This window comes from Somniosus microcephalus, chromosome 24, assembly GCF_052327205.1.
Source record: "Somniosus microcephalus isolate GS21.2 chromosome 24, FLI_Smic_1.0, whole genome shotgun sequence".
Classification (NCBI taxonomy): domain Eukaryota; kingdom Metazoa; phylum Chordata; class Chondrichthyes; order Squaliformes; family Somniosidae; genus Somniosus; species Somniosus microcephalus.
The window spans coordinates 27,984,034-27,997,518 of NC_141010.1; the positions used below are offsets into that span (position 1 = coordinate 27,984,034).

The 13,485-nt window shown below is 47.2% G+C and overlaps 1 protein-coding gene and 1 pseudogene across 1 annotated transcript in view; both read left to right on the plus strand.

Annotated features, from left to right (window-relative positions):
- Positions 1–13,485, plus strand: part of LOC147101151 (uncharacterized) — a 219,692-nt gene that overhangs the window by 153,211 nt on the left and 52,996 nt on the right. The window lies entirely within an intron of this gene.
- Positions 9,484–9,569, plus strand: LOC147101152 (small nucleolar RNA U3; annotated as a pseudogene).

Genomic DNA, 13,485 nt, shown 5'->3' on the forward strand with positions numbered 1-13,485 from the left:
TTTGGAACTCGTCGGACACAAACTGTGGTCCATTATCAGAGCAGATCTGCTCTGGCAAACCGTTTCTGGCAAATATGGTCCGTAGGACTGCAATCGTTTTCTCTGTAGTGGTTGAAGACATCTTTATCACCTCAGGCCACTTTGAATGAGCATCCACTGCTATTAAGAACATTGAGTCCATGAATGGACCAGCGAAATCAATGTGCACCCGTTGCCATGGAGCGGAGGGCCACTCCCATGGGTGTAGAGGGGCATGTGGTGGTGCATTTTGGACCTTCTGGCATCCTAAGCAGCTCTTAGTTAGGTCTTCGATTTGTTGATTGATTCCCGGCCACCACACATAAGCCCTAGCTAGGCTTTTCATTTTCACTCCCCCCAGATGACCTTCATGTAGCTCATTTAGCACTCTCTCCCTTAACTTGGGTGGAATCACCACTCTGGATCCACACATCACTGTCCCCTGGCATACTGACAGCTGTTCTCTTCTGGATGAGAATGCTGGCAACAGTGAGTTGCCATGTGTTGGCCATCCCCTCACCGTCAATTCATATACCCGTGACAGCGTCGGATCATTGCGGGTCTCCTTCTCTATATCCGCGTTTGTTACTGGCAATCGTTCAATTATCGATGAATAGAATATCTCGATAGGGTCCACTGCTGGTGCTTCCTCCACAGTAGGCAGTGGCAGGTGCGATAGCCCATCAGCGTTCCCATGCTGTCTCGTGCCTTTATATTCTATTTCATATTGATTCGCCCCTAGAAACAGGGACCATCTTTGTAACCGCTGTGCAGTCATTACTGGCACGCCCTTCTTAGGATTAAAGATGGAGACAAGTGGTTGGTGGTCAGTCAGCAAAGTGAACTTCTGTCCATGCAGATAGTGGTTGAATTTTTTTACTCCCCATACTAGGCTGAGGGCCTCCCTGTCAATCTGGGCGTAGTTGCGCTCGGCTGAGGTTAGTGACCGAGACGCAAAGGCTACTGGCCTCTCCAACCCGTCTGGGAATTTGTGCGACAGCACCGCTCCAATGCCGTAGGGTGATGCATCACATGCCAACTGAATCGGTAGTGCTGGGTTGAAATGGGCCAACACCTCTTTTGATGTGATCAATTCTTTACAGTTCTGGAAAGCTCGTCTACATTCGTCATCCCACTTCCATGGTACCCCTGTTTGCAGTAGGGTGTTCAGCGGGTGTAATACCGTAGACAAATTTGGTAAGAACTTGTGGTAATAGTTTACCAGCCCGAGGAACAACCTCAGTTGTGACACATTTTCCGGTGCTGGAGCCTTGACTACTGCCTCAATCTTGTCAGGGGACTTATGTAACCCCTCTTCATCGATGACGTGGCCGCAATACGAGATCTGTTTCTGGAAAAACTCGCACTTGTGGCGATTAGCTCGTAGCCCGTATTCCTTTAATCTGGCTAGCACCTTCTCCAAGTTAGCGAGGTGATCACCGTCATTTTCGCCCGTGACCAAGATGTCGTCCAAATAACACTGGGTCCCTGGAATCCCTTGCAGGACCTGATCCATCGCCCTTTGTCAGACAGCCGGAGCCGAGGCTACTCCGAACACCAGCTGGTTGTATTGATAGAGACCTTTATGGGTGTTGATCGTAAGGTAATGTTTCGAAACTTCTTCTACCTCCATTTGCAAGTACGCCTGGGCTAGATCAATTTTGGTGAAGCGTTTACCACCAGATAGCGAGGCGAAAATATCCTCAATTCGTGGAAGCGGGTATTGCACCGTGTGAAGGACTGGGTTCACTGTCACCTTAAAATCCCCACAGATGCGGACCTTCTTTGGTTCCCCAGGCGTATTACTCAACGACCTCTTCATTACAGGAACGATGGGTGTAGCCCACTCGCTCCAGTCCACTTTGGACAGTACTCCTGAATGTTCCAACCCTTCCAGCTCTGCTTCAACCGCTGGTCTGATCGCATAAGGCACTGGTCTGGCCTTCAGAAACTTTGGGCTTGCATTATCCTCTATTTTAATTGTTGCTGTTATTCCTTTTAGTGTTCCTAGTCCTTCCTGGAACACTTCATTTGCATCAGTTAGCATTTTTGACAGTCGTCCAGGTGTGACGTCGTCATCCTTTTTGGCTTCCACCTTCAGTGCCTTTATGGAATGCCAATCTAAATGTATCTTCCGGATCCATTCACGTCCTAGCAGTGGTGGTCCTCCATTTGGCAATACATATATATCCATTTTAGGTATTTCCTGACCTTTATATGTCACTTTCACCCTTATTTTTCCTTTGGGGTAGACTTTTTGCCCCATATACGTCTTCAAGACAATCTCTGTAGCTTTCAAGGGTATATGTGAAAATAGCCGCTTGTAGTCTCTTTGATTTATGACTGTTAGAGCTGACCCAGTGTCCAATTCCATTTCAACTTGGACTCCGTCTATCTTGAGTGTAACCCAGATAGTCTGGTGATCCTCCATTTCGGTTACATTATGTAGTTTCGGACAACCCAGCTCCTTGCTTCCGGAGTCTGTGTCACTTTTCTGTTCGTCTGAACCACTGTCCATCACCTGGTGTACCTTTTTGTACTTCTGTTGTGGCGATTTCTTACTGTTGGTTTTCTTCCCAGACCTGCAGACTCTTGCTATGTGTCCTGCTTTCCCACACTGTCTGCACACTTGATCCTTGAACCAACAATCTTTCTGGTCATGTGTTGTTCTGCCGCAGCGATAGCACTTCCCTGTTCCATAGGTCATTTCGTTGGTGCCATATTCTTGCGGGCTCCGTTGTATCTCTGCAGCGCCCCTTGCGGCTGCTTCATGTGATACTGCCATACTGAAAGCTTTGTCCAGCGTAAGGTCCTTTTCTGATAGAAGCCGTTTCTGGGTTCCTTCACTTTGTAGCCCACACACAAACTTGTCCCTTAACGTGTCTGCTAGTCCCGCTCCAAACTGGCAGTATTTCGATAGCTTGCGCAGTTCCGTTAGGTACTCAGCATTGCTTTCGTCTTTGTGTTGGTTCCTTTTATGGAACTTAAATCGTTCTGCTATCAGCAGCGGTGTGGGGTTTAAGTGGTCCTGTAGGATTTCTACTATGCTTTCAAAATTCTTGTTTACCGGCTTCTCTGGGGTTATTAGATTTCGCAGTAACCCATAAGTTTTTGCACCCATGGAATTTAACAGAACCAGTGCTTTATTAGCATCTGGCACTTCATTCGCCCTGCAGTACACCTCAATACGTTCCACATATGTCGTCCAATCTTCGACTTCATTGTCGAACGTAGAGATACTGCCACTCCTCGGCATCCTTGGTTGTGCGTTAACTATCACCAATGGCGCCTCCTGCGCTTCCCCTTCTTCTCCGCTGGCACAAAATGGCATCTCCCGCACTTTCCTTCCTTCCCGCGTTCGCCCGTCTTCTCCGCTGCGGCTTCGCAAAATGGCGTCTCCCGCGCTCTTCCTTCTTCTCCGCGGCTCAATGGCGCCTCCCGCGCTCTCTCTGCTTCTCCACGGCTCAATGGCATCTCCCCTTGCTTCGCCCCGCGGACCCTGATCAGCCCGTGATCCCTGGCTGTGCTCTGCGCGTGCTTCTCTTGATATTTGTCGACGCCGCTCCGTCTAGAACCCGGCTGTTTCTTACCCTCTCTCTCTCTGGTTTGCAGTATTTTTCCTTGGCGCCGCTCGGCGATCAACCCCCGGCTGCGCCCTGCTCTCTTCACCCTCTTTCTTACCCCGTCGACGCTGCCCGGCTCTCTCTCTCTGCCGTCGGTCGGCTCCAGCCGCCGCTGCTCGGGAGGGGTCTGCTCTGGACCTGTCGTCGGTCTCTTACTGCTCGTTGTGGCTGGGGAACCAAGCCCGGCTCTCTACAGCCTCCCCAGCGAAGTTGGATCTCTGCCTGACTGCTGGGCGGTTGCTCGCGGTCGACGCCCGTGTTCCTGGACTCGACTATTTTTTTGTTTTATGTTGCAGGTAGATTCGCATCAACACTCGTCACCACTGTTGGATCCATGGTTCAGTGGATAAATAATTACACGGATGCTGTACATAAACAAATAACAGGTCTTTACTGGAGGAGGGTAATCTCTAGACTGGGGTACAGAGGCATGCGCACAGCTTATATACCAGTGTGGTCACTGCCGGTACTACAGTATACAGGAGCTGTAAAAAGTAGTTCTGACTTAAAGCACATACACTACATGTTACTCATTATTTTTACTGCAAACCTCTAGCTAAGGTCAGAAAAAGTCCAGCTGATCTATTGATTGGAATTAAGGGCAATGTTTGATTTTGGTACAGGCAGGCTTTGGGAAATTCATGTTAATGCTTAGTTCACCAGGCAACCTTATGAGCCCTCTGTGGACAGCGAATGAGTATGTTGACACGGTTCTGGATTTCAACAACAACAACTTACATTTATATCGCGCCCTTAACGTAATAAAACTTCCCAAAGCACTTCACGTGCGCGTTATCAAAAAACGTTTGACACCGAGCCATATAAGGAGATGTTAGAGCAGACTTGGTCAAAGAGAGAGGTTTTAAGGAGCATCTTAAAGCAGGAAATTGAAGTAGAGGCGGAGAGATTTAGGGAGAGAATTCCAGTGCCTTGCACAGCGGCCAATGGTGGAGCAATTAAAATCAAGGATGTTCAAGTGGCCAGAATTGGTGGTGCACAGAGATCTCAGGGGATTATAAGGCTGGAGAAGTTTACAGAGATAGGGAGGGATGAGGCCATGGAAGGATTTGAAAACAAGAATTTTTAAATTGAGGCGTTGCTTAACTGGGGGCCGATGTAGGTCAGCGAGCATAGGGGAAATGGATGAGCGAGTTGGTTGGTGCGAGTTAGGACACAGGCAGCCTAGTTTTGGATGACCTCAAGTTTATGGAGGGTAGAACCCTCATTCTCATTCGTCAAAGAGACCGGGAGTGTATGGTGGACTCCACACTATTTGGAGGCTGGCTAGGAGTGCGTTTCAATGGTCAAGTCTAGAGGTAACAAAGGCATGGATGAGGGTTTCCGCAGCAGATAAGCTGAGGCAAGGGCGGAGACGGGCAATGTTATGGAGGTGGAAATGGGCAGTCTTAGTGATGGAATGGATATGAGGTAGGAAGCTCAACTCGTGATCAGATATGACACCAAGGTTGCAAACAGACTTGTTCAGCCACAGTCAGTGGCAAGGGAATGGCGTTTGTGACATGAACCTAAGACAATGGCTTTGGTCTTTCCAATATTTAATTGGAGGAAATTTCTGCTCATCCAGTGCTCGATGTCGGATAAGCAGTTTGATAGTATAGAGATGGTGGAGGGTTCGAGAGAGGTGGAGGAGAGGTAGAGCTGTGTATCATCAGCGTACATGTGAAAACTCACACTGTGTTGCCAGCTGATACCACTGAGGGGCAACATGTAGATGAGAAATAGGAGGGGGCCAAGGATAGATCCTTGGGGGACACCAGAGGTAATGATGCGGGATCGGAAATCGAAGCCATTGCAAGTGATTCTATGGCTATGGATGGAAAGATAGGAATGGAACCAGGCGAGTGCAGCCCCACCCAGCTGGACGACGTTGGAGAGGCGTTGATGCAGAATTTTGTGGCCAACTGTGTCAAAGGCTGCAGACAGGTCGAGAAGGATGTCATTTGTGACTTTGTTAAGAGCTGTTTCGGTACTGTGGCAGGGGCGGAAACCTGATTGGAGGGATTCAAACAAGGAGTTCCGGGAAAGATGGGCACGGATTTGGGAGGCGACAACACGTTCAAGTACTTTGGAGAGGAAAGGGAAGTTGGAGATGGGGGTGATAGTTTGCAAGGACGGTGGGGTCAAGGGCAACGTTCCCTTTAAGCTGCGCGACTGCACAGCGCTCAGGAGCTCCCACACAGCCGGATCACCGGCTTTTAAAAGCAAAAACCGCGCATGTGCAGATTTTTGAATGGGCCATGTGGCTAAAAAAAAAAATTAGAGGGAACATTGGTCAAGGGTTGTTTTTTTAAGGCGAGGGGTGATTATGGCAGATTTGAAGGAGAGGTGGTCAATACCATTAACAATATCAGCTAACATGGGAGCCAGGAAGGGAAGTTGGGTGGTCAGCAGTTTAATAACAGGGTGAAGAGAGCAGGAGATCAGCCTCATTGACAAACGAGCTTTGAAAGGGCATGACGGGAGTAATAAGAGAAACTAGAGAAATATGCAAATTCATGGTTAGGGCAGGGGGGAAACTGATGGTAAGTTAGGTCCGGTGGGCTAGGGGAAGGGAAGGAAGTAGCGGAGACAGTTGAACGGATGTTCTTGATCTTTTTAACAAAAAAGTCCATGAACTCCTTGCATTTGTTGTTGAAGGTGAGGGAGGAGGAGCCAGGAGAGGGTGGTTTGAGAAGATGGTTAGTGGTGGAGAATAGAAGCCTGGTGTTATCTTTGCCTTCCTGGATGACCTTCGAATAGTGGTCAGTTTTAGCAATGAGGAGCAGGACCCGATGATGCTTTATATGATCTATCCATATCTGGTGATCTATGGTTAGACCGGTTGTCCACCAAAGACATTCAAGTCTGCGTCCCTTGGATTTAAGGGAGTGGAGATCAGGGTATACCATGGGAAACGACTAGGGTGAGAGAGTATAATGGTTTTAGTGGGGACTAGGGTATCAAAGGTGGTGGAGAAGGTGTGATTTAGCAAATCGGTAGCTGCCAAAATGTCATGAAGAATTGTTAGCCAAAGGCTAGATAGTTGGGAATTAAAAAGTGCAATGATAAGGGACTTGAGGGAGAGTTTTTTTCCAGGGGTGGACACAGAAAGAAGTGGGTTGGGAGGGGGAAGGGGAATATGGGTAGAGTGTGATGTAAGGAACTGGTCAGAGATGATCTTATCAGTGATAGTTACAATGGAGGTAGCAAGGCCGCGTGAGATGACGAGATCGAGGGGGTGGCCGTGTATATGGGTAGGAGAGTTTATATGGAGGGAGAGATTAAGGGAGCAAAGGAGGGCAGTGAACTCAGAGAAGAGAGAACAAGAAGAGTTGAGATGGAGTTTGAAATCACTGAGGATGAGCAGTCACCTGGTGCAGAGGCAAAGAGAGGAAAGCAGAGAAGATATCTCAGTGAGAAAAACTGGGAACCAGAATGAAATTGGTAAGAGTCTAAAAAGTTAGGGGATTTTTCAAATAATAGCTTAGGTAGGAAATAAAACGACAGTTAAAAACATAAAAAATAAAGAGTGAGAATGGAGAGAAGGGACAGAAGATAAAATGCAATTCGAATGTTTAAAATGTGTTAGCCTTAATTAAAATTGTTTAAATGTTTTTGTAGTTAATATGAATAATAAAAGGTACTCTTGGCATTTGGGAAGTTTTATTAAAGTATGTTAATATTAATTTCAACATCACCAACCCTGGCTGACCCAAGGAAATGGTTATTTCTCTGGACTTACTGGCAATGTAAGGGTTAAATACAAATTGCTAAATGTAAAGCTTACTTTTAAAAATGGTCATCCATAATAGTTCAAGTGAACTGGAAAATTTGACTAATATTTCAACATGGATTCTTACTGGGTTCAGGTAACTGCACACAGTCTTCTGCCAAAGCAACTGTTCCCTTAGCAGAGACACCTTAGAATTACCTGTTTCATTTTGAAGTGGTTTATTTATAAACAGGTAGGCATTTCTCAACTGGTTTGTTTTGATGACTTTTTTTTACCTTGCACATTAATTCTGATAGACAAGGGTCACAACGATAACCTCATTCAATGAGTCAACTAAAGCTGACTTAGTAAGGAAACATGCCAAATTTTCAGTGACCTAACATGTTCTCCAGTGGTTTTGAATAACTTGTCTAGATGCTATCTCTTTTGTTGAGCATAGTTTAAATCATGGCACACCTAAGATATTTGATAGTGAAACAGTACCTCAGCTTTGTTAGCTTAATGAATATTGTTCCGGAGGTTTAAACAATCAAAGTTTTGTTTCTTTTCTACTAATTAAACAAGGCAACTTTAATCATTCCGGGGATGGGGGATCTTAGCTACAAAGACAGGTTGGAGAAGCTGGATTTGTTTTCATTAGAGCAAAGGAGATTGAGGGGTGATTTGATAGAGGTGTACAAGATTATGACAGGTTTGGATAGGCTAGACGGGGAAAGGCTGTTCCCACTAGTTGATGGTACAAGGACACAGATTTAAGGTTTTGGGCAAGAGATACAGGGGGAATGTGAAGAAAAACTTTTTTACGCAGCGAGTGGTGATGACCTGGAGCTCGCTGCTGACAGAAGTGGTGGAACATGACACACTCAATGTTTTCAGGGGGAGACTGGATAGGCACTTGAGGGAAATAAATTTGCAGGGCTACGGGGATAGAGCAGGGGAATGGGACTGACTGGATTGCTCTACAGAGAGCAGGCACGGACTCGATGGGCCGAATGGCCTCCTTCTGTGCCGTTATGACTCTATGGGCTGGATTTTCATGTAGGAGGTGGGACTACAATTTTCGGGTTATAGTCCTGCCTCCATCGAGTTGTAGCCAACCCACGCAATTTTGACTTGATTGACCTTGTTGAGCCCGCCCAGCAACAGGTTAAGGGCCACCCGGCAACAGGTGACATCACAGATTAACATTTCATCTGTCAAGTCCTTTTGACAGATGAAATATCAGCGTTTCACAGCTATTTGAAGCTGTCAAACACTGACGATCTGTACTCTAAGTTAATTCCTTCCTCTCAGGATGATTTAGAGATCTCCCCGGAACAGAAAGCTGAATGCTGCAATTTTTGACAGTTCGCGGCCATTCTGCTTTCTGTGCTGGTGAGATGAGGGACTCCCGAGACCTGAAGGAAGGAAGGCTGTAAAGGTAAGTAAAACTTCTTTAAACACACCAAACACACTTACCTCTGCACTCATGCACCCATCACTCACCTGAACACCGGATATCTCGACCCCTCCAAGCCCTGCAGCCCGATGGCCCGCCTCGCTAACTTGGCGTGGCTTGGAGCCGTCGGGAATCCCACACTTCAAGAATGAAAATAGGGATTAGGCTAAAAACTGCCAGTTAACTACCTGTTAACAGGCAGTTACTTGGCACTAATCCCCTTCCCACCTCGGGGAGGCGGGTCCCAGTGCGGGTCGGGTACCCGCCTCCTTTGAAACTGGCATGGAGATGGGTTGGGTGCGGGATGGGTTCGTGCCCCCCGATTTCGGGATTTTAACCCCCCACATGCCTCCAATCCCGCCTCCGCGGCCCAATGAAAATCCTGCCCTATGACTCTATTAAATGACCACTTGTGCACAGAAAAATGGATGAACACTAAAGGAGCTGGATGTCCTCTGGTGTTAGGTGAAGTGAATTGTTCAAAGCTCAGTGGAACCCTTCAAATGGGCAAACACATTAGAATCTGATGTATGGCCAAAGGCAACAAACAAGTGTGCTGGTCCCCTGCTAGAATTAAACATGCTGTTTGCCAAGGTCATTAAAATATAAGAAAGTTAATTTGGTCTGTTTATTTATATATATATACTAGATATATGTGTACGTGTGAGCTGAAAACTATACTCTTGGGAATCATTTCTATAGTTTCTAACTTGAGAAATGTGTTCTAAAGAAGAGGTGAATTAAGTACACAGCTTGTAAATACTTTCCTGTATGTGCGTTCCATATTGAGACAGGAATTGGAGATTGGGAACTTTAAGTCTAAACAAAAACATGTTAGGCCTCTGCCTTTGAATCTCTGCAAGTACCTCACTTAATTAGTAAAACAGTGAAGTGGATACAATCCAGTGATTGGACTTCCCATTTCCCAGCACACTGGTCTGGAACACCAAGTTTCTTTAATCTGACTGTGCATAACAGCCACAAACTCTGACTTTTTCAAAGATTTATTTTGCCAAAGCAATTCCTGACGAGGTTGTTAAATGCAAGTAAGCGATAGTTCTGGCCAAAACCAAACCACTTCGCCCTTTACATGGCGATTGCAGCTTGCTTCTTGTGTAGAGAGGTTGCTGCTTAATTTGAATGCAACTCTTATTTATGTATTCTGCCAGCCTCCTTCAGTAAGTATAGCTTCAAGCTATTGATTGTACTTTTCATTACTAAAGGATTTGAATTCAACACTACATGGTGAGAACAATGCTAGTGTATGGTCACGATCTGCAGCCTTGACTGTTTCATAACAGTTGTATATCACCACAATCACCTACCAAACCCTCGCCAGATCTTAAGCTCTGGAATTCCCTCGCCAAACCTCTCAGCCCTCCTTTAAGACACTCCTTAAAACCTACCTCTTTGACCAAGCTTTTGGTCACCTGTCCTAGTATCTTCTTAAATAAAAACAGAAAATGCTGGAGATACTCAGCAGGTCAGGCAGCATCTGTGAAGAGAGAAACAGAGTTAACGTTTCAGGTCAGAACTGACGAAGGGTCATCGACCTGAAACGTTAACTCTTTTTCTCTCTCCGCAGATGCTGCCTGACCTGCTGAGTATCTCCAGCATTTTCTGTTTTTATTTCAGATTTCCAGTATCTGCAGTATTTTCTTTTTGCACTAGTATCTTCTTGTATGGCTCGGTGTCTAATTTTGTCTGATAACGTTCCATGGGATGTTCTACTACGTTAAAGGCACTATATAAATGCAAGTTGTTGCTTTATTTCTGACTGCTGGGGTTGCTAATATTGAGGAGGAAATCTACTTTTATATTACAGCTTCCTTTTCTTAGGGTCTCTGCCTCCAGTGTCAATACTTGCAGAAATGCTCATGTTCCTATACTCCCCCAAAACCATCACTCTGTTTAATCCTAAATAAGTCAAGTGAGAAAACAGCACAGGAGGGTGAGAATCTACTTGTGAGGTGGAGTCGTCCACAGCCACTGAACCCATCCCACCCAAGGATTGAGAGGAGGGTGGCGGGGTGGGGGAGGTCCATGGTGTGCTGCTGAGACAGGCACTCAATCCTCCAAGGGTCCATGTCGATGTGCATTCTGTGAGTCGAACAAACACATGAAACTGTACACACACAGAGAGTGTACACACACACAGGAGAGTGTACGCACATACACACACACACAGGAGAGTGTACGCACATACACACACACACAGGAGAGTGTACGCACGCACACACAGGAGAGTGTACGCGCACGCACACACAGGAGACTGTACGCGCACGCACACACAGGAGAGTGTACGCGCACGCACACACAGGAGAGTGCACGCACGCACACACAGGAGAGTGCACGCACGCACACACAGGAGAGTGCACGCACGCACACACAGGAGAGTGCACGCACGCACACACAGGAGAGTGCACGCACGCACACACAGGAGAGTGCACGCACGCACACACAGGAGAGTGCACGCACGCACACACACAGGAGAGTGCACGCACGCACACACACAGGAGAGTGCACGCACGCACACACAGGAGAGTGCACGCACGCACACACAGGAGAGTGTACGCACGCACACACAGGAGAGTGCACGCACGCACACACAGGAGAGTGCACGCACGCACACACAGGAGAGTGCACGCACGCACACACAGGAGAGTGCACGCACGCACACACAGGAGAGTGCACGCACGCACACACAGGAGAGTGCACGCACGCACACACAGGAGAGTGCACGCACGCACACACAGGAGAGTGCACGCACGCACACACAGGAGAGTGCACGCACGCACACACAGGAGAGTGCACGCACGCACACACAGGAGAGTGCACGCACGCACACACAGGAGAGTGCACGCACGCACACACAGGAGAGTGCACGCACGCACACACAGGAGAGTGCACGCACGCACACACGAGAGTGTACGCACACACAGGAGAGTGTACGCACGCACACACAGGAGAGTGTACGCACGCACACACAGGAGAGTGTACGCACACACACACAGGAGAGTGTACTCACACACAGGAGAGTGTACGCACGCACACACAGGAGAGTGTACGCACGCACACACAGGAGAGTGTACGCACGCACACACAGGAGAGTGTACTCGTATTGCTACAACACCAGCTCCTCCCAGCCACGTCTCCCTGGGATATTTGCCAGTCAGAGCTCTCTTATCTCAACAGAAGATCTTTCTGCAGTGTTTCTGAGACCAACATTCACCTCGTGCAGCTTGAGTGGCCTCCCCAACCACCTTATGAGGCATTCTTTGACAGTTATCTTAAACTGCTAAGCAGAAATTGCAACATTGAAATTAATCACAATATTTCAATCTATTTGAAGTGAACTTTGTTTTTAAAGAAATACATATTTTGGGGGGGGGGGAAGGAGGGGCTTGCAATGTTAATATCCAAAACAAAATGAATTTGAATTACTATTTTCTTGTATTTACTAGTTACTGACTTTTGCAACCAAAAAAATCAACGAGGTTATTTAAGATTTGTTCCATTCAATAGGTTTACTGCTTCTTTCAGTGTAAGGACGTTTTTAGATGTGGCACAGTAAAATTAGGAAGTGAGGACCAACAACAACATGTATTTATAGAGCGCCTTTAATGTAGTAAAATGTTTGAAGGCGTTTCACAGGAGCGTTATCAAACAAAATTTGACACCGAGCCATATAAGGAGATAATGGGCCGTATTTTCCGATGCCTACGGGTGTGTGTACGAGCTGTGTACACCCCCGTAGAGACAATGGAAATGCCGGTTTCAGGCATGCAAAGCGCATGCACTGAAAGCCGGCATTTCCGATCTGTCAAGAATCCTCTTGACAGATCGGACGCCTGCCCTGGAGAAGGGCCTCTGTGGGCAGAGAGTTCCGCTTTCTGGAGAACCTCCGCCCGCTGAAAACCCTGGGAAATCTTACGCTTTGTAAAAACGTGATGGGTTTTAAAAAATGTATTTAATGTTTTGATGTGTTTTTGGGGTGCTCGCCATTCATATATTTGACAGGTCTACCTGTCAAAAGTATGAAGGGAGATTCCCTTCTCCTATTGGCTGGCCTGGCCCACGTGATCCCAGGGACGCTTGCGAACCGCCTGCGCCCCTGAGATACGTGGGCCCTGCGCATTTTGACTTTGGAATGGCCCAGGAGCGGAAGTGTCCGGACCTCGGAAGCCCTCAGGTAAGTTTGTAGATTTTTTTCCGATAGGAGACATCCGCACTGTAGTAACCTGGGAGGTTATGAGTAACCTGATCCACCAGGTGGTGCTGTGGCAATTGCTCTCCTGAGTTAAGTCTGATCTGTACTGGTTGTACTCTTTGTTTTTGCTGCCTCATGGCAGAAGCTTTTATGTGCAAGTGTTGATTAAACCATGTTACGGAGTTAACCGGTGTCCGTCTCCATCTATGGCCATCTCAAGATACCACATATGGCGACGAGAATAAAGGACGGAAGAGTTTTGGAGTATTCGGAAGAGGTGCTCGGGTTGGTTAGCAAACTAGTCGGAAAAGCACGAGGCTAGGCCGCGGGAGTCCAAACGGAGTTTGATTTTTTGGCTGAAGTGACCGGACTCCAAGGATGGCAGGAACGGTAGGCTCCGTGGCACCTTTTGACAGCAAGTCGCAGTCTTGGGAGGAGTATATTGAAATACTGAGCCATTTCT